The following is a 23,980-nucleotide window of genomic DNA, read 5'->3' on the forward strand; positions in this document are numbered from 1 at the left end:
GGTTGCACAACAAAATGGCCCCATGTGGGGTGATTGAAAGGTGTGGCCAAGTTTTACCTCAGCCTTAGAAAAATCCCTCCTTTCTAGATGCTTTGAAATGTTGCCACTGGAGACTGAAGTTTAAATATTATTCTCTCTGGTAAGTTCTTGGACAGATAACACATTAAATCATTAATAAGTTATGTGAATTGTTTTTATTTCCTCCTTTTTTGGGAGACTTTGGAGAAGTGTGAGAATTTGGGGTAGATCGAGAGGTGGCAGTGATGAGAAAGGGGAGGTTGAACTCAGGCTTTGGGCCAGAAATAATTCAAATTTGAATCCATGTATATATTATGGGACCAGGGCTGATCATTTAAGCATTTGAGTCTCAGTTTCTGCCTCTGTAAGGTTGTTTCTCCTCTTGCAGGCTTTTGTGAAGGCTGAATGCAATATTATGTAAAGTGCCTGCTGTGCAGAAGGCACTTGATAGAAAGAACTACTACCTATTATTTCACAAGTTTACCCATAAGTAGATCTGCAATTAAATGTTCTGATCCTCTAGTTAAAAAAAAAGATTCAAATAGAAGTTTTGTTATTTAAGGGACAAACAGACACGCCTTCCTACTTGAGGAACAACCTTTCATTTCATAATCCTTTGTGCCTGTGGCACAGTTAGTCTGGGATGCCAAGAAATACTTGTTCTCTGATCTTCCTCACGCTCTCTCCAATACCTCTGAGTTGTTTGGCACATGTTTTGAAATGTGAAAATGGGGATGGTGCTCTCTCAACAGTAAAATCATTATGTTAAAAGCTCATTTTATTTTCTTCCATTTGAATAGGAACTATAGTATACTGGAGATTATTCTTTGTTTTTTGTTAGGGAGTGAGTTTTTTTCTTTCTCTCTCTCTTTTTTTAATGTGTCTTCCATTAGGGAAGTAATTTTTTGATTGCTTATACCATTTGTTTTGTGGAAATAAGAGTCTATTGTTCTATCAAAAAAAAAAAAAAAAAAAAAACCCTAACCCACCGCAATAACCATTTAGAACTAGGAGAATGAAGGAAAGTATTTTGGAGAAAAATAATTCCTTTCCCATATTCCTCTTAAGTTGTATATCTTGGAACTAGTTCTCCATTATAAGGACCTTTTCTTTTGTTCATGAAAAAAGATTTTTAAGACAAAACCCATAGGCATTTGTCCATTATCCTAGCTAATATTCAGGCACAATACAAAAAAACTACAATTAAGAATCTCCATTCATTGTCCAGTCCAATTTAAAAATATTTCTTTAGAGGTTATAAAAGATTTCGAAAACATACTAGAAGACTCTTCTTAAAAAGTTGACTCCCCTTGGGTGCTTGGAAATCAGATTTTTGAAAAGTGCTTCTGAGCTGTGCCTGAAATTTAGCCTTGAATGGCATTATACTGTTCTCCTAGCAAAGAACAGTTTGCTCTAACTTTCATGTAGTATGATCGTGGAGGTGTGAGCTAGTCAGACAGTGGACCCAATTTGGAGATTTCATTTGCCTCTTTTATTTCAGTTCACCATATAGATTGCACAGTTAGATTATTTTTATGAACATTATTCCCTTTTATCCATCTAGAAATATTTGCACTGAGGCATATTTATTAACAGTTTTTCTGTGTATAATGCAGGCATTGTTAGATTTTCTCTCAGTAAATAGATGATAAATTCCATGAAGGTGGGTACCCTATATTATTTGTGGTGCTCAGTTCTGGCCACTTAGTAGCTGCTCCAAAAATATTCTACCTGTCTATTTATTGATTGGTTATCTGTTAGCACAACCTATAATCCAATAGAAAAGAGGCTCGAGTCTCTCTCTTTATACTTAATTCATCTAGCAGAAAAGAATTTCTAAAACACCCATTTCTCTCCTCCATTATGCACCCCTCTATTCCTGATCAGTTATGAGCAATGAAAACTAAGCCAAGAGGGCAGAACTCAGTTCAGAACTAATGTTTCGCATGACAGAAAAATTGAGAAGATTCCCAAATCTTCTTGCATGTGATCTGCTGATTGTAACTTTATGACAACTTCATTAAAGTATAAGTCAAACCAAAGATTGGCTGGATTTCTATTTTATATTTTTGTTAAGCTACTCCTTAAAAGAAGGATGCAATCACCCATATTTATCAAGGTTATTGGTGAGAGGGCCTCAGTGTTTATTGTATCCAACTCTGCCATTTTATACAAAAGAGAGGCACAGAGATTCTGAGTGATTTGTAAGACCAAACAGTCAGCCAGAAGAATACCAGCTCCTTCATCTAAGCACCCTTCTCCCTGCTTTATCACCTCTTTGATAAATATAAAGGACTTGCTACAGATGTAGAGACCATTTTAGTCTTTGTCTTTTCATTGTTATTAATCTTTCCCTTTTTATCCCTATTCACTTTGCTTACTCGTAAAATGGATATATTGGTAATGAAAATATTTCTCATTTCTACCTGTAACTCCTATGAAATTTAATGTTGAGAATTAGGTACAAATATCAGGCACTTTAATCTATTTAGCAGAAATTTGCCAAATAAGGCATAATTTTGAGATTGAAAAAAAGGACAGTCATGGAGAACGGCCAAAGAATAAATAAATATCGATAATAGTTTTTATGTAGTCACCTTAATCTTATCAATTTAAACAATAAACACATGATTTTAAGGCAATGTATAAAAAGTAACTCCAAAGAAACCAAGTAATACAGATTTGTTATTGTTCCCATCACCACAGTTTGAAAGGTGGGGCAGGATAAAGGGAACAGAGAATCTCAGATGAAGCACAATATTGATATTTGGCATGCATAGATGATTTTCCACCCAAAGATATGAACTCACTTTACCCACAGTAATTATGCCTCCCCACCAAGGCCAGCACTTGGCATAGCCATGAATTTAGCAGAGGTTGATTTTGGCACTTCCTACATCCCCATGCTGTATCCCTTTCCCCTCTGATGCTACTCTCAGGGTTTCTGGAAGGTGTTTTGATGACCACCTGCCATAGATCACCTGGCGGGGGATGGTTAAGAAAGCAGATTCTGGACACCAAGCAGATCTATTGAATCAGGATTTCTATGACTGGAGTCCAAAAATCTACATTTTATATGACAACCTGAGCTCCCCATCCCACCATGATCTTTTGTACACTGAGCTAATAATAGACTTCCCAGAGGTTTATTTTCTTCACCTGCCTGACAAATCTGGTCTCTCTGGTGTATAAATGACAGATGCTATTTAATATAAGCACTCACTAATGATTAAGAAAAGTTTCTCTTTGTTTTAAGATGAAGAGCGGTTTCTTATTGTGGAGTGTATGAGAGGTGACTTTTAAAAATATTAAGCTTAAGCCTTTTAAATATTAATTTAATGTTTAATTCCTTTTTTTTTTTTGCAGAGCTATTTTTATTGTTAAGGAGGTAGCTCAGTTGAATAGGCTTTGAAATCAGAGCACCATGGGTTTAAATCCTGACTCTATCACCTATTAATTTGAAGATTTGGCCAATTTACTCAACTGTTACTAGCTTCACTTTCCTCATTTATAAAATGGAGGCAATAATATAAAAATTGTGGTATTATTCTGGAAAGTAAATAGATAACTGTGTATGCTTACAACACACTGGATGTCCCAAATAGTAGCTGTTATAGTTAGTTAATGCATATATATTACTTTATTATGGGGGGTAAAGTGGCATTTAAAACAGACCCAGTTCCCATCTACCAAGAGCTTAAGTAAGATAAAAGAGAAAGACCTATAGTTTCAAGAGGAGGTAAATGATGAATTGACATTTGACCAGCGTTTATTGAACTTCTACTATGTACAGATTCTGTTAAGGTAGGCATAGGTATTTTGTAATGAATACAACACATAAGCTTTTTCATGTATCTTATATGTGAGTGGGAGAAACAGTTGATAAACTCTTGAATGAATAAATGACATCAGCCATTGAGAAGTACTATGAAAGATTTAGCAGGGCTATGTTAGAGAGGGACTGTGATAAGGTGGGGGTTGGGTAGGTATCTTTTGATAAATTGTTGGGGAAGGACTTTCTGAAGAGCAGATGCTGAACTGAGACTTGGATCATGAGAGGGAGTTAGCCATTCAAAGAGTTCCAATAAGAGGGAATACTATGTATGAGGGCTCTGAGGTAAAAATTAACTTGGAGGGTTCCAGGAAAGTAAAGAATGCCAGTGCAGATGGAGCAGTCTGAACAAGAGGATGTGACCAGAGATGGTGGGAAGGGGTTAAGATTATGCAGAATCTTGTAGTCAATAATTTTCTGCTTGTGTTTTATTACTACTGCAATAGGAAGGCATAGGAGAAGTTTTAATGGAGAGGTACAGTAGGCAGTTAGATAGGCAATTATGGAGTTCTGTGGAAAGGTCAGGGCTAGAGATAAAAATTTGGGAGTCATCAACATATAAATAGTATTTGAAGCCATGGGACTGAATGTGGTAAAATGAGGAAAGAATGGAAATAGAAAAAGACAGAGTCTAGGGTCATTCCAATTATTAGAGATCGGAAAGAAGAATGAGCAAAAGAAAGTGACAAGGAACAGTCAGTAGATGAGAAGAAATACAGGATCATGTGAAGTCATGGAAGTCAGTAGGAGACATTTGAAGATGAACGTGGTAAACGGTGTTGCCTAATGAAGAGGTTGAGTAAGGTGACAAGAAAACACTAACTTGGCAAAATGCATGTCAGTGATATCTGGAAGAATGACTAGAGAGGAGAGATGGCACTGAAATCCAACTGAAGTGAACTGAAGAGTGAGTGGATTATGGGGACATAGAGGCAGGGAGGTAAGGCAATTTGCTCAATAGTTTGCTATTACCAGGTGAACATATAACTTACTCTCCCAGCTGGGACACTTTTGAGAGTGAAGGAGGGAAGAATATGCTTACACAATTTTGAAAAAGTTAGGTTTATTGAGGCATAATTTATAGACCATATAAATTTATTTTGATAACATATCATAAAATTCACTCTTAACATGTACAGTTTGATGAATAAAATGATATAATTTCAAAATAATTATTTGTTAAACTGGCTTTAATGAATCTGGTGGATCTATAAAAGTCTTTTTCAAAAGCGAGTCTCAAAAATAAAATTATCTTAAATAAAATATCGAATATTTATGTTTAGTAAAGAAAAATATTATAATCTTAATTATATTGATTTTCTGGACAATAAAAACAGCATAAGCAAAATAATTATCTTTAGAATATGTCCATATATTTGATGGGGGTTCTCGGTTGTTTCTCTAATACTATTATCTTTCTAAAGAATGTACTTTTTTCTAATGTGGTCTTATTATTATATACGGTCTTACTTTATGTTTTTTTCATAACATTTCCTGCATTCATCTTCAGAATTTCATTTTATGATTTAAAATTTGAAATTATTGACACTTTAATATTTTTAATTAAGAAACTTTTCTCTCTACTGGTGATGGGTTACCTGGTAAGCTCAGAGTAAATGCTACCAGTTGAGGATCATTTTAATATTTGCAAAGTTTTTCTGCTAATGAAAGGAACACATTAATAGTGATCACTTCAAATTTTGCACAGGTAAAATAATAACTGAAAAGTCATGCCTCATAGAATGATATGAAAATGCTACACATGAAATTTATCATCTTTGGGCAAAGTCTTCTTAAACTCACTATTAACTTTTGCAATAGGTATTTATGTTTCTCCAGGATATATAAAACTAATTTTTTGTGCAATTAACATTCTGTGTTAATGTCAACAAACATTCATCACTATCTAAGAAATTGAAACTCAATACTTAATATTTCACTAAACATGAATTTACAATTTACAAATTCATTGCTATGAAAGGGTTTGGTGAAAAAGGGTGCTACGCTTTTTATATGTTTTAAGTAGGTAAGGTAGACCTACTCAGCCTCAATTCCTTCATACATTTCACTTTATCTAACTCATGATTCTTTCCATTTCTCAGTGACTCCACCATTTAGGACCTAGCAGCCTTGTGCTTCTCTTAGGTTGTGGCGTGGGCCAGAGCCCAACTGGCTGGTACACCGAGTCTCGACAGGGTAGCAGCCCCACTCTGGAGCAGAATGAGTTAGTTGTCCCCAGCAGTTCCTGCAAACATCTTTGTTTTACCAGCCAGTACCAACATATTGTCCTTGAAAGCAAGGTGGTAGTTCTGTTGTATCACAAAAGGGTCAGGAAAAGAGAGATGGATTACCATTATTGACTTTCAGGTTTAACCAAGTATTAAAGTCAGAAATCTATTCACTGCACATGAGCCAAGACCATGACAGTTGCTAGAAGTACCAAGGAGATGTCTCTCAAACCATCCTCATCTATTCAAATGCCATTATTAGTAATATTACTTTATTTATAGACAATGAAAAAAATCTAGGACATTTGCAAAACTAGATGGGATACTAAGGCAACATGTGTAAAACAGGGCCGTCCCAAGGAAACTGGGACATATGGGCACCTTGGTTACGAAAAGAAGCAGAAAAATGAGGCTGTAGCTTGAGGAAGCTGTAAGGTTAAAGGAGTCTATCTAGTTGCTAGTTTTTAAGATGGAAGAAATGAGGAATGCACAAAATGTTACAGGGCTTTCTTGTAAAAGGCACTTGACCCAGACTGGAACTGTCAAAAGAATTTTTCTGGAAGAGGCCATTCTTGAGAACTAGATTTGAGGATGAGAATATTAGTACTTGAGGAAGTTTTGGGGATATGTTCTCCCAGAGGAAAGACTGGCATAATAAAGGCATGTTAAATGAAGTGAAACCCAAATAATAGAAACAAATTTCTTGGGAGAACATATATAAAGGAGCAAAGAAACAGATGAAAGACAGACTCTAAATTAAGAGGTAAAGGTTTAAAAAATCAGCAAAGCAGACTTAGAAGGCTTAAGGTCAGAAGGGCAAAGGGTTACTGAAGGCAAAAGAGGAGTTTTGAATGTGAGGGACTGGCCCACAGAGTTAAGTACAACAGAAAGGTCAGGAATGTTGGATTTGGTAATTGGGAGGTCACTTGGCCACTTGGAAGGTGTGTTCCATGGGGGTGAGTGGGAGCAGCAGTGGTGGAGGTGGCTGTGTGGCTGGCAGTTCTTATCTGCAGTAGGCAGAAGACCAAATAGGGTGTGAGCTTGACTGCAAAAGGTAAGAAGGAAAAGCAGCCTTGAGCAGAAAGGGGAACATATCTTGGTATGGTGTCATAGTGTAGTTTGAGGATGAGAGGGACTTGAGTTTGCTTTTAAGCTGAGGGAAAGAATGAAGTAGAAAAGCACAGGTTGAATAAATAGAGAAGATAATGTTAGAGGAAGGACCCAAAGACTAGAAGGATGACAAGGGCAGATAAGGAGGGGTTGTTTCTGAACTTGACAACATGAAATACAGTTTGTGATTATATGTTTGTTTAATTGCTTACTCATTTATTGTCCCTGACACCAATTAGAGAGTAAGCACCATGAGGGCAGGTAACATTCAGCTTTATTTAATCCTCATTTACCTCGTGCTTAGTGCATATAGTAAGTGTTCAATTAATATTTGTTAGCCAACCAAATGAATGAAAATACCCACTTGTCTGAGGCTACCAGAGAATTCAAAACATTAAATTAGGCATTCAGCAACAAATAATAACAAATACAAACTTGCTGTATAAAGCATCCTATAGTTTTAAGTGATTATTTTTATTCACAGAGTGGGAACACATGTTCTAATTCAACCTTCTGAAGCTGAATTTAAGTTCCTCAGAAGCATACATACATTACTCTAATTCTTTTAAGAACTGAATGCTAAAAGAATTGTTAGACCATGTTTTCACTGATGAAGTAATAAGCAGTGTGCCTAAAGTTGAACAGCCAGTAGAGGTAGGATTTAAGCCCAACTTGGTCTGCTTCTAAAGCCCAGATTTATACCTTTCCAAAGGTGCTGTGTGTTTTTATCATTCCCATTTATCTGAAACTGTTTTGGTGTTTCTTTTGATTGTCCTTTGACATATTGGTAGGTGACTGACAATTGCCTGAAATGCTCACTAGAGTGTAAACTCCATGAGGGCAGACTTTTTTTTTTTTATGGATGGTGTGGGGTGGTGGAGGGATCTCTTTTGTTTCGCAATGTATTACCAATACGTGGAGCAGTATCTTGGCCATAGTATGTGCTTAATGAATATTTGTTGAATTGGTAAAAGAATAAATAAAATATTCTGGTGGTGCCTCCTTCTGGGAGTTTAAGTCTTTGAAGTCTTCTAAAATATATGGTTCTGGAGAAGATACCCAGTTCCAGCTCTTGCTGTTCACTAAATAAATGAAGGATCTCAGAGTAGGTGGAAGAGAAAAATTGAAGGAGAAGGACTGAGGAAATTAGGTTCATGATTGGGCATACCTGGGTGAGGTTCATCTACTCTGCTGTTTGGCCGAGGCCCAGCAATGATGGCCTTATCTGTCTCCCTGGGAACTTGTCACTAACAATGCCTGTAGGCTTTAAACGAGAGATGTTTGAAAAATTATGATGTCCATTTGTAAATAAAATAACCTAATACTTCAAGTAAACAATATCAAGTATATGGAAACCCTATCATGTATTAGATCTGTACAAGACAATTTAATATTTACAGTAATTATTTTTATTAATTCAACAAATATTTGACAACTCCAATCAGCCAAGCACTACCTATAGTGAATATTATATTACTGTGGTATTGCTTGTAGGGTTAGGGGTTGCTTGAGCAAAAACTGATTTTCAAACACAGGAACTAATTACTGATGCAGATTATTTAAAGTTAATCTGAATTAATTTTGGATGCAATCTATCCAAAATGATATCTGTGGTATCCTTGTTTCCTACCTGAGAGATGTCTGTGTTAGCATATTTTTGCTAGTAATTTACAGTAACTATAGGTTTGAACAATACAGCACGAAATTATGCTTAACATTTATAATTTTCACCAGTGATTATAGATGAAAACCCATCCCAGAGTTTAACACTATGCTTGTTGAATACTGACTGCTCCATTTGCTAGGTGTGTGATGATGCAAGCAATTTAATTATTCCTGCCTCAGTTTTTTATCCATAAAATGGGAGTAAAGGGTGGGCCATGGTGGCTCAGTAGGCAAGAATGCTCGCCTGCCATGCCAGAGGACCAGGGTTTTGATTCCCAGTGCCTGCCCATGTAAAAGTAAAATAAAAAAAAAAAAAAAAAAAATGGGAGTAAAAATGGTACTTGCCTCATTGGGTGGCGATGAGGATTGAGTGAGTTAACATAAACTAAGTAAGCACTCAGCAGAGGGATTGATGTATAGTGAAGGCTCAGTTAAGATATGTTATTACTCTGAGGTCTCCACAGCGGGTATTGGCTACATCCCATACTGATGTTCTCTAAACACCAGTTACTCACTGGCTTCAAATTACATTAAGTTGCTTCCTGGCCTAGGGGAAATTTCTGAATTAATGTCAGTGTTGTGACACAGTATGCTCTATGAAAAAGGAACACTAATGTGCACTTCTCTATGATGTTTGATTTTTTCAAAGTAATTTTATGATTTCTGAAAATTTGGGGCTTACTGTGGAAAATTGTAAGGTTTTGAACATTCAAAACCAACCTAAATGTCAATATGCTTTGAAAGGTTGATTAGCAATGCAAATCTGAAACTACCAGCACTGTACATAATTACAATAAATAAAAGCAATTACATGTATTAAATGGCACTTGCAGGCCATTCAAGGTTTTGAGACTTGGTTTTGATTATTTAGAAAGACAAAAGAAAAGACAGAATATTATGTTTCTAAGTGGGCTCCTACTGTTTTAATGGCAATGATAATGGCTATAATTTATTGATTACTTGTCAAATGCCAGGTTGCAGGCTAGTCTTTTAACAGACATTATCTCATCTGACCTTTAATGAAATCCTGTAAGAGGTGTTATCATCTCTGTTGAACAAATGTGGTTACCAGACATTTTAAGGTTTACATGATATGTCCAAATTCACACATCTGGTAAATGATGGAGGCTCTACTTGAACCCATGAAGGTGTATTTAGCTCTAAAGCCAGGCTTCTTCATCACCGTACTGAACAGCTCCCATGGCTTGGTATTCTTTCTGTAGGCATTCAGTATCAATAGTTCATTTGCAGATGGGCTGGCTGAGGAACCATATTTTATGCAATAAAAAATTTTTAGAAGGTCATAATTGTGTATCTATATATGGAGGTATAAATTTACACTAATAATGCAAATAGCTTCTCAGAAAATCATTTATTTCTGTGAATGCAAAGGATATTAATTTCTCTTCCCCTTGTTCTCCTCCTCTTCCTCTGCCTCCTTTATCTTCTCCTAATCCTTCTTCCATATTTTTTTAACTACCCACAGAAAGACTAGAGGAATGTGAAGATGGAATATTGTAAGGATTGCAGAGATTGTCCTGTTCATATGGAAAGGAGTAACTTGTGAAACCAGAGATCCTTCCACTGCTCTGGTGTTCCCAAGCTTTGCTTTATTAGCATCCACATCTACAAGGTATCCTTCTTCTAAAGATCTTGAAGGTTCTGGAAACCATAACATTATCAAAAGGTTGTGACTAAAATAAACCCAAATTTATTAAAGGGAGAATGAGTAATTTAGGGAAGGACTTATTTGGTACTGACATTTCTTTTTCCTGTGTTGAGTATGAGTTTTCTGAACCAGTTATTGTGTCATTCTGCAGCGGGTGGGTGACCCAGCACCTTTCTTGCTGTATACTCATGTTTCCTTAGGTCTGAGTGAATATACGAAGTTCAGTCTTGTATACTTTTTATTCAAGCAATACATCAGGAAACAAGCAGCAGCAAAGGTTAATTCCCAGGGAGTGTCAGCAGCACTACTCATTTAGTAGAAATGGTTTGTGATAAAGATTCATCTGCCACTAAAGACTTTTATTTTGTTTCCAAGCTTGTTTTATGTTTAAATATTGCTTTTATGGAAAAAAGCCAGTGGTATTTTGAAATCTTCTTTTCTTTTCTTTTTTTTTTTAAGTAGTAGAGATGATTCTAATATGATCAGCAGAAATCCTGAATGATTTGGATTTTGCTTGTTATGAGAACATCTGTGTGATTTCTCTTTCTGATAAGTACATTTGATTGTGGGTATTCCAGAAAATTCTAGATTAACATTTTAATGTTCTTGGTAGAGTTCTACTTATTGCTTATTGTGTGTAAAACCCTACACTAGGCATAGGGGAAGGTAGTTAGTTATTGGAAGAGAAGAATGAAGACACCAAGATGACTAAACCAGAGGCTCAGACCCCCCCAAAGGGCTTATTATCTGGTGGAGGAGACATTGTATTAAACACACATTATAAGGGTGGGGAAAATGGTTAGTCTTTTACGTGGGCTAAATATGATGGGAAATCTCCTTTAGTTTCCAAACTGGGACCCTAAAGTTAGAGTTATGGTTGCTATTACATCTGGTCCTAGTGATCTCCTTTCAGATCTTTTGCATTGAAACATTTATGCAAATATCACTCTCCATTAATCAGCCATGCTAGATTGATATTATCTAAGTTAATGGAGCTAATAGAAAATAGAGGGAAATGATTTCCAAATAATTTAAAATTATTCCATTCACTAGAATTATTGCTAAATTACTGTGCTTTCTATTCTTAACAATACCTCTCTAAATTCTCTGTTCCTTGTTTGCCCCTGTACCAATAGAAAATCAACTAAATAGTTCTTTAAAAATAATTAATCAAGGAAAGAAATAATGAAAAATAAAGCATTTTCAGTATGAAGGAGAGGGGACAGAAGAATCTTCTAGGAGGATGTAAAGTGCATTTTCATAAAATATTAAAATAAGGAGGAAGTTTAGAGACTGAGTTGAATTTTCCTCCCAAAGAAAATTCCCTTTCACTAATCCTTTATATTTACTCAATTATTTCCAAAGGCTTCAAGAGCTTCAAGTGACTTTTGACTCCTTTTGGGTTTCCCATAATCATCAGGGATCAGCCAGGATTTCTCAGTTGCAAGTGACAGAAAGCTGACATGGTATAGCTATAATAAAAATAGGATTTTAAAAAGATATGTATTTTTACTGATAAAACAATATACAAACATATAAACATTCTTAACATACAAACATTCCATGCATGGTTGTACAATTAGTGCCTCACAATATTCTCACATAGTTGTGTATTCATCACCATGATCATTTTTTTTGAACATTTGCATTACTCCAGAAAAAAAAAAAAGAAAGGATGGGCCATGGTGGCTTAGCAAGCAGAGTTCTTACCGGTCATGCCAAAGACCCAGGTTTGATTCCCGGTGCCTGCCCATGCAAAAAGAAAAAAAAAAAAAAAGAAAAAGCTCATACATATCATACCCCTCACCCCTCCCTCTCATTGACCACTAGTATTTCCATCTACTCAATTTAAAAATAGAACTTTATTGTTTTAGTAAGTGAACAGACATAGCTGGACAAAAGAATTTATAGGCTGTCATTAGCATCTTGTCTCCTTTTTTCTCTGTGTGGTTTTGATATCAGGCATGCTTTTCCCATGTTGTGGTAATGATAGCTACCAGCATGGGCTTATATCAACCTTTTTATTCATGCAATATATCATAACAAGCTACTGCTTGTTAAAGCTTTATAGTGAAAATTTCACATTTCTTTCTTGGAAGAACTTGGAGAAAATGTCCCAGGGAAGGATCCTATTGGCCTAGCTTGAGACACATGCCCATTTCTGAACCACGGTAATGGAACGCTCTGGTCAGGCCATAAGGCTGAGGTGTATGGTCCGTTCCATTTGAACAATATGTATCTAAAATGGGTGCAAGGTGGTTTCCAAGAGCTGTTAGGTATCTAAACCTCTAACTCAACAGTCTACAACTAAGCTCTTCATCACTTTTTATTAAATCAACCTCTTAATTCCCTTCTCAGTGAATGACTGTACTGTCTATCTAATGGTAAAATCTAGCCAAACCGGAACACTTAGAGATATCTGAGACTCTACCTTTTCCTTGATCACAAAATGTTTTCAATTTGACTTTAATATTTCTCAAATCTGTCTGTCTCTATCTAATCTTTGTTTAGGGTTACCATCATTTCTGTGTTACTGTACACCTCCTAAGTATTATCCCTGTCTTTAGTCTAAAGGGGTGCTCTACAATCTAAGCACATTTTTCACTGACAAACAGAGAGATCCTTTCAAACCAACATTCTGATTGTTTCATGGCCTTGTTTAAAATCCTTTAATAGCTTTTCATTGTCCTCAGGATAAAGTCCAGAACTCTGCATGATTATAAAGATTTGACCATTGTTTGTACTCAGTGCCACAGAACAAAAATTTATTATGGGTTGTCAGTTTCGTTTGGTGGTAATTTAAATTTTATTTTTATAATCATCGATTTAGCATGAACTAGAATGCAAAATTCACATAAGTTTTTAGATAAAATAATTACAGTGGACATATGCTACTTCCAGAGATCTGCTCTCTTCTTTTTCTGGGCACATGGATGGATTAGCCTTCTTGGCTCCAGAGTTGGACGCCTCAATTCTGGCTAATGATTTATGAATAGATAATTAAATTGCCAGTGTGAGGTCTTCTAGAGCTCTCTCGTATTTTGCCAAAGCAATCTGCAATATTTCAGATAGTTGATTCTCCATTACTATGGGTCTTGGCTTGAGAGTGATGCCAAGTAGATTCTCTTGACAGCTTATGCTTATGATGAACACAAAGTAGGAATGAGAAGTAAACCTTTTCTGTTTTAAGCAAATGTTGGCGTTATTTGTTACTACAGCATAACCCAATCTACCATGACTGAAGCAATAGATCCTGTCCTCCAATTTCATGGAGGTAATTTTTCTCTTTCTTCTATTGTTAGGAGTTCAGGTGCATTCAGAGAATCCCTGCTTTATGGCATCTAGCTTAGTGCCTTATGTATACCAGATGCTCAATTAATATTTGTAGAAGAGAATTTATTCTATACTGAATGGCTTACATGTGGTCTTTTCTGAATTAGAAGGATATACTTTTTACCTTTTCTGAGTAGTAATCATGAAAATCATTAAATGATGTAACCTATTTTATCTCTTTCTCCTTCATAAATGGCAGATATTTTTAGGAAAACATAACCATAAACCCAGCACATACTAGAAAACTATTCAGAAGTGATTTACCACAGTCTTTTTTCCAAGTTTGTATTATAAATGCCTGAGGAAGTTTTGCACATTTAAATATGTTTCCTTCCTCATGATAGAAATGTTATACTGCCAACTCTGAGAAACAAACAAAAATGGCTGCCAGCAGAAGTGTGTATTACACATATATTACAACGTTCAAATTTAATCTTTTCCTGTATGGGTTTAAGAGAGGTCTAAGTACATGCTTGTAAACTTGAGCACAGTGTTGGGGAGCAGTAAAAACCATGCAAGGAATGAGCAAATTTCAACAAGGTAGTTCTTTATTGCTATAAAACTCCTTTCTGCCCACCCCATCCTAAAAATGATTATAAAAGGCAACTATGGGGCTCATAAAGAACTAAAAACACTTACAGTGAACTAGCACAAGCCCTGCAATGAGCAATACTGAGATAGAACATACGATTTCCCAGGGCTGGTCAAATCCCCTTTCAATCTGTGAGAAGCCTCTTTCCTTGCTTAGGTTTACATATATTTGTCCCCATAGAGCTGAATTTCCTCTACTGATTTTTGTTGCAAGTTATTCCTTCCTTCATTCATGGAATACAAGTTTGAGTTTTTTAAAGCAATTTTTTCCACATCTCTAAGATATAAGAATTTATAGTCTGGGATAAAGTGTAAAGTCTGTTAAGGTATTGTGCACTTATTTTCCATATTGTTGAAATAGTTACATTTTTATAAATGCTTTTTGAAAGAGTGGCACAGTGATAAAGATAAGTTTGTACTGAGAAATATCATGTTTAACATTGAAATTTGACCTCTATTTGCCATTTTAATTACAGGTAGGTTGTTTTGAGTACTAGTATTTGTTTTGTTTCACACTTAGAAAGTTGATTCAGGAGCCAAGAATCCATTTTTATTTATTTGCTGTGTCGATTCAATTGATTCAGCTGCTACTTGCTCCAAGAAGTGTTCCCTATTTCATTATATTCATTTACTGATTAGCAGATCAACTTTTACATGTGTACTCTCTCTTTCTCTCTGTATATATATACACATTGAGTCTAATGGAAATGGAAATGATTTAAAACTGACTATATTTGTAGTAAGTTATGTATGTACTTCTAAGAGATCTTGCACATAGGTGATTTTTCAGAAAACCTCCAGATTTTCCATTAAGGACAAATACTTAAATCCTTTATTTCTTCTGGCATGGTACGCCTCTTTTCTAATAAGCTGCATCTCCATCATCAAAACAGCATTATAAAACCCCTTAAAATCTGGCATTACATGTTTTAACTCTTCTATTTCATAAACTATTTCTTAAAGAAGAATTTTCAAGCATTTTTAAAAGTATTCTTTTTTCATTAAATAGATTAGAATATTTCACCTTTTTCTCATGAAATTCTTTTAGGAGACACTATTTTTAAAAATTGAACTTCTATTATCGTAAGTTCCACATTATCTATGTTTTCATTGATGTTTATCATCATTGTAATTGAGAACACAGTTGCTGGTCATAGGGTCTAGAATTAAATCAAGGTATAGTGCCTCTTTTGCAGAGGTGTGCGTGGGTTGGGGTTAGGGGTGAGTGGGGTTGGTTTGTCCTGGAGGCAGACAGTAACGGGGTGTAATGTCTGTAAAGAGCTTAAAAACAACTTAAGGCCAACTAAAAATCAGTCTGCTTTTCATTATCATCACACACCAGCATTTCTAAACAATATCAGTGATAAATTACTACTCTCCATTGGGGTGCACTGCTCTGAAGGCCTTTCCCAGCCAGCCTTGGTACATCTTTAACTGCAATTGTTCAAACTAAGTTGCTCATTATTTCATAGAGATTGATTACTTCCGTTTTTGTAGAAAAGAAGTATGCCCATTCTGGAAGGATTCTTGACTTCAAAGTGTTGTCATTTCAAGAAAGGAGTTTTTTCTTCCTTTAAGAGTGGTAAGGAACATTCATTTACTGTGATTCTGAGCTCAAAAAACTGTGGTCTTTTGGACAGCTTTTGTAGAGGTAACACGACTCTGAAAATTTCAAAAGGCTTTTTAGTATTTGCCCTGACCCCTGCCCTGATCTTCTTTTTTTCTATCTGCCTTCCTGTAAATGTAGGCAACTCTACTTGGCAATTAGAGATAAGCAAAGGTAGCTAGCTAGAATTGGGAATCTGTCCACAAAGAACACATGCCTGAGTAATTAAGATATCAATACATCATTTTTATAGTTCTCATAATGTGTTTGCCTAGGACATCACAACAAATTACTCACAGTATGTGATTTGACTTTATTGAAAACATTAAGCAAACAATCATAATAATGTTCTTTTTCTCTCACAATCACTTGATCGTTTATTATGCCTTTCAATATTCTAACCACTATGTCTGAAAACTTAAAGCAACCAAGAGCAAAATGATTGGAATACATTTACTCTGTATCTGTTTAGAAAGGCAGTGTTTTATGGCCAAAAATTCTTGACTCTAGAGCCACCATTTACTTACCGTGAGGTAACTTTCAGCAAGTCACTTAACCCACAAGAGCCTGCATTTCTTAGTCTGAAAGAGGAGAATGATTGCTAATATACCTTCCTACGGGGCTGTTGGGAAGAGCAAGAGAAATTATGTCCACGAAATGACTTTGAAAACTCTAAAAGCAGAGTTGGCACATTCAGCACAAATGTGTGAATGGGGTTGAGCCGAACAATAAGAGGTGTGGCTTGTGGCTAGGTTAGAGAGCACAGACCATGCATATTATGGACTGAACTGAGTCCCTGTTCTAGTTTGCAAGCTGTGGGAATGGGATATACCAGAAACAGAATGGTTTTTTCAAAGGGGGAATTTATTAAGTTACATGTTTACATGTTCTAAGGCTGTGAAAATGTCCAAATTAAAGCAAGGCTATAGAAATGTCCAATCTAAGGCATCCAGGGAGAGATACCTTGGTTCAAGAAGGCCAATGACATTCAGGATTTCTCTCTCAACTGGAAAAGCACATGGCGAGCATGGCAATGTCTTCTGGCTTGCTCTCCAGGCTTCTTGTTTCATGAAGCTCCCCTAGGGGTGCTTTCCCTTGTTCATCTCCAAAGGTCTCTGGCTGCATGGGCTTCAAAGCTTTTTCCAAAGTTATTCTCTCTTAAAGGGCTCCAGTGAACAAACCCCACCTTGAAGGGGTGGAGACACATCTTCATGCAAACAATCAAAAAGCTCCCACCCAGTAACATTGAATGAGGATTAAAGAACTTGGGTTTTCTGGGGCCTACAACAGATTCACAGGCACAGTCCCTTAAAAAGACCTCTTCAAGTCCTAACCCCAAGCACTGTGGCAATGAACTTACTTGTAAATAGATCTTTGAAGATGCTATTAGTTAAGATGAGGCCAAAATGGATTAAAATAGGCCCTAATCCAAATGGCCCTAATCCAAAATGGCTGGTGTCCTTAGAAGGAGAGGAAACTTGTAGAGAGACAGAGAGAGGAGATGGCCATGTGAGGATGGAGGTGGAGACTGACTACGTCATGGATTCCCAGCCAGCTTTCTCCAGAGCCCTACAGACTTGTGAGGAAGACTGACCCTACTGGCACCTTGACTTCAGACTTCTAGCCATGAGAACCGTGAGACAATAATTTCTGGTTAAGACAACCAGTATTTGCTACAGCAGCCCTAGCAAACTAAGACCATGCTTAAAGCATCAGGAGGGCTTATTTTGTTTTGTTAAATGTGTCAGTCAAACAAAGCAGCCTGAATATCACTTGTTATGACTCTGGTTCAAAAGTGAATACACATGTGTCATATATGTGTACTTGCCTATGTCCTAAATGAAGGGAAAAGAAATTAGCTGTTGAGTGTGCTTATCTGGCAGAAGAAGGGATGCAGATTAAATATTACAGAAAACTTTACAAATAATTCAAAATTATATTATCAACTTAGCTGTTTGGAATGCAGAAATGGTCAGAGTCCCCACATGTCTGTGTTGGCAGCAACTCTGATATCTTCCTCTTGAGTAATTTCTTGCACTGCTCCTTAATCATCTAAGAATCTGAAAAGGTACCCTAGGTGGGTCAGGGGGTGGAGAGGAAATAGGAACTGCTGTTCTGGCTCTGCAGTATGTTTGGCTGCTACTCCACACTCCTCTTGAATGGCAGGTCCTGCACAGCCTAATCAATTTTTATCCATTGGCTCTACTGTCACACCCTGGCTGGCTCCAAGTCCTTTGTAGATCACAGTAATACATATTCATGGTACTCAGATTATAGTTTTCTTGGCCTTCACTGACAAGCTTAGCTATATTCTCTCTAAGCACAACTCTGTGCTGGGTAACTTAATCTGAGGAAGTCCACTTGAGTGGATGGTGAGTGGAGCCAAGGAAAATCTCGACACCTTGTCTGCTGGCAAATACTGAGGATAGAGTGCCCTACTGATCCAGTTTGCCTAGAACTGAGGAGTTTCCTGGGATGTGAGATTTCAGTATGAAATTAGAAAAATTCTGAGCAAATTGGAATGGTTGGTCACTCTAGTTGGAAGAAAATCTTTGAAAAAAGTAGTGCAGAAAAATGGAAGAGGAACACTATCTCAAAGAGTCTGAGGAATACTATACCAGAATTAAAAAACATTAAAATTGTCAGCATCAAAACCTATAAACAAAGAACTGGCTGAAAAAAAGAAGACAATGAATGAATGAGAATGAAAAGGTCCTATATATGTTAAGGAAGAATAAAGTTAGAGTGGAAAAGGACAGACCGTTGATGACAGAGAAGATGATTGATATTTAACCTAAATATTTATTTCTGGGAAGAGGATAAGAATAATTAGATCAGAAACAATGAACAAATAGATTGGATATATGGAAGAAGGCTTTCCTCAGGAAAAAAATGGATATAGAAACTGAAAACATTTCCAGTATTTTACACAAAGTCAATGAAAAGAGATCCATACCTAGAAACTTTTGCAATATTTAAAATAATCATTTTTTAAAAATAAGACATTTACACAATCAAAATTCAAAATGTACAAAAGGTTATGTGGAGAAGAGTTTCTGTTCCATCCCTCTCTCCTCGCTTTTTACACAAATGGTGGCTATCTATACATATTTTTTCTGTATCTCAACTTTTTTCCATTTAACAATATATATATTAAAGACCATTCCTTATTTCCTAATTAATGAACTTGTTTCTTTTCCTCGTTTTCCTTCCATTCTGCTCCTTTTCCCCTTCTTCTTCCTCTTCCCTTCTCCTCCCCCTCCTCCTCTTTCTTCTCTTTCTCCTCTATCTTCTTCTCTTCTTCTTCCACAATTGCCTTTGGGCCTGATAATGGGCCTTTATCTTCCATGAAAAAAGGCGCAGTCAGTTTACACTACAGTAGAGCTCAAATCAATAAACCCTATCTACATGCCCAGAATCTCTAAAAAGCCCTTTAGTCTTCCTTAATCATGAGGATACAACCAGGATTACCACACATCAGAGGACTCCTTCAAACATGAAAAACAGAGACCACATAGACAAACAGAGAAAAAAGCAGCTTGAAGAAAATAGAGATTATTCATAAAGAACAGAACTTAAAAAAACATGTAGCATTTATAACCTCAGAAAGCTGAGAAAAGAGGCAAATGCATCCATGAAACAATAACAGTGCAATGTAGAAATGGAACATTCAGAAAAACGGGTTATTAGACATTAATAATATCTCAATATAAATGAAAATCTCAGTATAAGTATTGAAAAATAAAATTGAGGGAATATCATAGAAATTAGAGCAAAAAGAAAAAGATTTGGAAAATAGAAAAGCAAGCAAGAAAATCATAGGACTTATCCCAGAAGATTTTATACATGAATAGTAAAAGATATAGAAATAGAGGACAGAAAATTCAGAGAAGATGAAATCATCAGTCAAGAATATCTATCAGTGGATGAAAACAGAGTCACATCAAGGCACGTCATTGTGATATTTCAGAACACAGATTAGATGGATAGATAAATGGATAGAATGATAAAACAAATGTGACAAATGCTAATAGTTGATAAATCTGAGTATATGGTTTTGGGGTATACTGGAGTCTTATGTATTCTTTTTGCAACTTTCCTGTAAGTTTGAAATTGTTTCAAAATAAAAAGAATGCTTTTTTTGTTTTGTTTTGTTTTAAAAAAGAGAAGTCTTTATAAATTTCAAGCAACATATAAAGGATTTGAAGTTAAAATGGCTTCAGATTTCTCAGTAGCAACACTGGAAGATTGAGATGATGGAACTGACTTCAAAATTATGAAAAAAAAAATTCAATCTAGAATTATTCTAGCAGTCAAGCTAGCAATCAAGTTTGGATAACAATTTCAAAATTTTTATTATATGTACCTGTTCTCAGGAACTACTGGAGAATGTGCTCTCCCAAAACTAGGGAGTAAATGAAGAAAATGAACACATGAGGCTCAGGTAATAGGAGATGCAGCATAGGAGAGAAGTTGAAAAGTGATGGGAGATTCCCAGGATGACAGCTGTGCAAGAGGCCTGAAGATCATCCAATCTTGGTAGAAAGAGAACAGAAGACTCCAAGTGGGATGTTTACAGGGAGATTGACCTTCTGGGAAATGTCCCGAGTGGCTATTGGAAGGTAGTTGGCACAGTAAATGAACTTAGCAAAAGGTAGAAATAAAACTAGAAAAAAATGAAAAGATAACAAGCAGGGCAATTCCTGACTCCAGGAGGGAGGGGAGAGAAGAAAATATAACAGTATATTAAAACGTTCAGCTGTGACTAATATTTTTATAATTTTAATAATTTAAACACTGAATATTGATTTAACAAAAATTATATTGATTTAGAGAAGCAGAGGAGATTGTGGAGGCCTAAACAGACACTCCAAAAATATAAAGCTAACAATTGAGAGATGGCATATATTTGAATATATTATCTTACCTAACAATTCAGTTCCCAGAAAGATATAGAAATTTCAAAGATTATATTCCTTACAAGTTAATAGCCATAAACAAAATGAAACAAAAACTCCAAGGGAATTAAATTAAGGTAATTAACCTGTGAATTAAATAGACAAAGAAATTCTTACTTTCCTATTCTGCTTAGTCCTAGCCAGATGGGGTTCCTCTTTGCCTGGGTAGAGGAGGGACTTCTTCCACAACTTCTTCAACAACAACTGGGGCTCTCTTCCAGACCACATGACTTTTTTTAGGACTTTAGAAATTAAATCAGTTCAAGTCTCTGACAGTTGCCCCCTTTGAAAAGTCTTAACTAATCAACAATCCCTCAAGTCATCACAATTCTAGCCTCACACTTATAAAATGTATAAAATGAGCCGTCTGCTGATCCAAAATTGATTGTTCCAAGCAAAGCAATATTCCTGGGATTACTGTCCTTAGGCTTGTCAAAGACCATAGCAGAAGCTCAGAGGTATCAGGGTTAAGAAGAAAATCTTGGTTTTAGTTTCACCTTCTTCTGTTTTACTTTCCCAGGCTATATAAGCAAATAACCATGAAATGGGTCCAGTTAAACAATGGGAATTTATTCACTCATGGTCTGAGGCTGGGAAATAGTTTAAATCAAGGCATCATCAAGGCTGTGTTTACTTCCTGAAGACTATGGCATTCTGGGGCTGTCTGCCAGATGATTCTTGGTCCTTAGCTTGTCACGTGGCAAGGTACATGATGGTGTCTCCTGCTCACTTTCTTCTCTTCTCTCTAGGTCTGAATTTCATTCCACTTATAATGGACTCCATCCTGATTGAGGGGGTCACAGCTTAACTGAAGGAACGTCATCAAAAGGTCCTACTTACAATAGATTCACACTCACAGGATTAAATTTAAGAACACATCTTTTTTGCGCACATACAGAGTCAAACCACCAGGCCATCCCAGGAGGTCAACCAATTTATGTTATTTTTCTAGAATCATGACCTTAAATTTAAAATCAGTTGTGAGAAATTTCCCAGCAAGAGGTTAAACTTTCACCTATGCATTTATGACATATTTGGTAAAGGCTACTGTGCATACTGGCCGCTCTCTAAAGAGAGGAATATTCGAGACACTCTTCTTGCAAATTGGTGACTTGCCTCCTCAGTCTTCATACTTGTTTTCCCTCAACGGCCACTCTCAGCAGATACATGAACAGTGGCTTCTGGCAATGTTTCTGAAGTTTCTGTCTCTGGGAATCTCAGGAGGAAAAATATTTTTGCTGATGCTCCTCATGAGCTCCCTTTGCTTTGCATTTGAATACTGCAGGCATGAGTAGTATTGCTTTCTGCTCTATCATTTTCTACAATGACAGGATAAGACTCTAGTATTTTATTTCCCTCTAGTCTTCCTTGGCTATATACAGGAAGACAGTTTGAATTTGGGGACAGCCCTGCTAAATATCTTTCCTGTTTTATTTCCTAAAATTCCCAGACAATGTGCCAAAATGTTAACATTTCAAGGTCCTTGTCTGATTTCTGAACCAACTGAGAAATAAGAACAGAGAGCAGGGGAAACACCAAGATTACCTTTACGAATGATAAAGTCATAATTGTAGAATGTAACTTCAGTGAGAGCCAAATGGATCTGCTATTGAACCTCATAATTAGGCAGACTTACCTGCCATCATAGCTGCTCTATGTTGGGTCACACCACTCCGTGGCAAGTAAGACTTATAGGCAAAGAGAGCAGAGAGGAGCTCTTCCTCCCTGAGATCAGTTAATTCCCAAGCAGGAGAAGACTGTCCAGTTCATTCTCTAGAAGATCACTAGTTCAGGCCACTCTACTTCTCCAGGGAGGATTGAGGGAAGAGTTGTAGAGAGACCAGGAGACTCATAGTTCTACATGAAAGGAAACATTAGGAGTGGGTAAGAAGCCTTTCTTCAATACTAATGTCAAATATTTATTTAGGAAAAAAAGCGATAAAAATAGTAATTGAATAACAATACCTCAACTTGAAAACTCTAAATTATAGTAACCAAGATTAGGAAATCAAGAATGAATTTTTTATCTTACATAGGTAGAGACAAAACTTAACATTTAACACCTGACTTTGAGAGAAATATATATTGTAAAATAGATGTATTTTTTAAACTGAAATGTTATCACTGTATGAATTAAAATGTTGGGTATGTACCTCCCTTTCCCCTCAAAAAACGAACAGATGAACAAACAAAAAAACTCCATCGGACAGTAAAAATAGACAAAAACCAGTTCACTCATCATAGAATAAAAACCAAAGGCCCAAGAGGCAACAGGAAGCATAAAAAGTATAACCTAGAGACAAGACTTTAAAAGATTAAACACATTTATTATATCATTAAATATAAATCATTTAAAGACCTTATTAGTAGTCCAAGATTCTCAGCTAAGTAAAGAACAAAATAATACTGATCAAATGTTTATCAACAAATATCACACACACAAAAAAGGGGTATCAATATTTTATAAGAATTTTTAATGGAAAAATAAATTCATATTGATGATAGAATCAGCAATGATAGACCAGTTGAAAACCTTCATTGAGGAATAATGGAGAAAGATATATTCATAGAAACTTTATAAATAAGAGGAGAAATTGATAGAAACTATAATTTAGTTTCTCAATCCCTCCGAAATCTCCCTTTTCCTCTCCCCTCTCCCATACTCCCAAATAAAGTTAGAAAGGGTCTAACAATATAATTAATGAAGTTGAATTGATAACTATATATTAAATAAAATGAAACTACATATTCTTTTCATGCGTTCATAGAATATTTTCAAAGGCTGATCATGTACTTTTCACATGCATACACAAAAAGTCCCAATAAATGAACCACATTCTCTGACTGCAAGACAATAAACAAGAGCAGGCCACAGTGGCTCAGTGGCAGAGTTTTTGCCTGCCATGCCGGAGACCCGGGTTTGATTCCCGGTACCTGCCTGTGCCAAAAAAAAAAAAACAAAAAACTAAA

The 23,980-nt window shown here is 36.1% G+C and overlaps 1 long non-coding RNA gene across 7 annotated transcripts in view; it reads left to right on the top strand.

The window, feature by feature from the left end:
- LOC143679389 (uncharacterized) overlaps positions 1-23,980 on the top strand; it is a 259,400-nt gene that overhangs the window by 23,608 nt on the left and 211,812 nt on the right. For 5 of the 7 annotated variants that reach the window (XR_013173710.1, XR_013173707.1, XR_013173709.1 and 2 more), the window contains exons 2-3: positions 10,340-10,486; positions 15,944-16,028. This is a non-coding gene — a long non-coding RNA (uncharacterized LOC143679389). Of the gene's footprint in view, positions 1-10,339; positions 10,487-13,740; positions 13,797-15,943; positions 16,029-23,980 lie in introns of all 7 variants that reach the window. The other 2 variants (XR_013173708.1, XR_013173711.1) reach the window with 2 other exon arrangements.

Source organism: Tamandua tetradactyla, chromosome 4, assembly GCF_023851605.1.
Source record: "Tamandua tetradactyla isolate mTamTet1 chromosome 4, mTamTet1.pri, whole genome shotgun sequence".
NCBI classification, from domain to species: domain Eukaryota; kingdom Metazoa; phylum Chordata; class Mammalia; order Pilosa; family Myrmecophagidae; genus Tamandua; species Tamandua tetradactyla.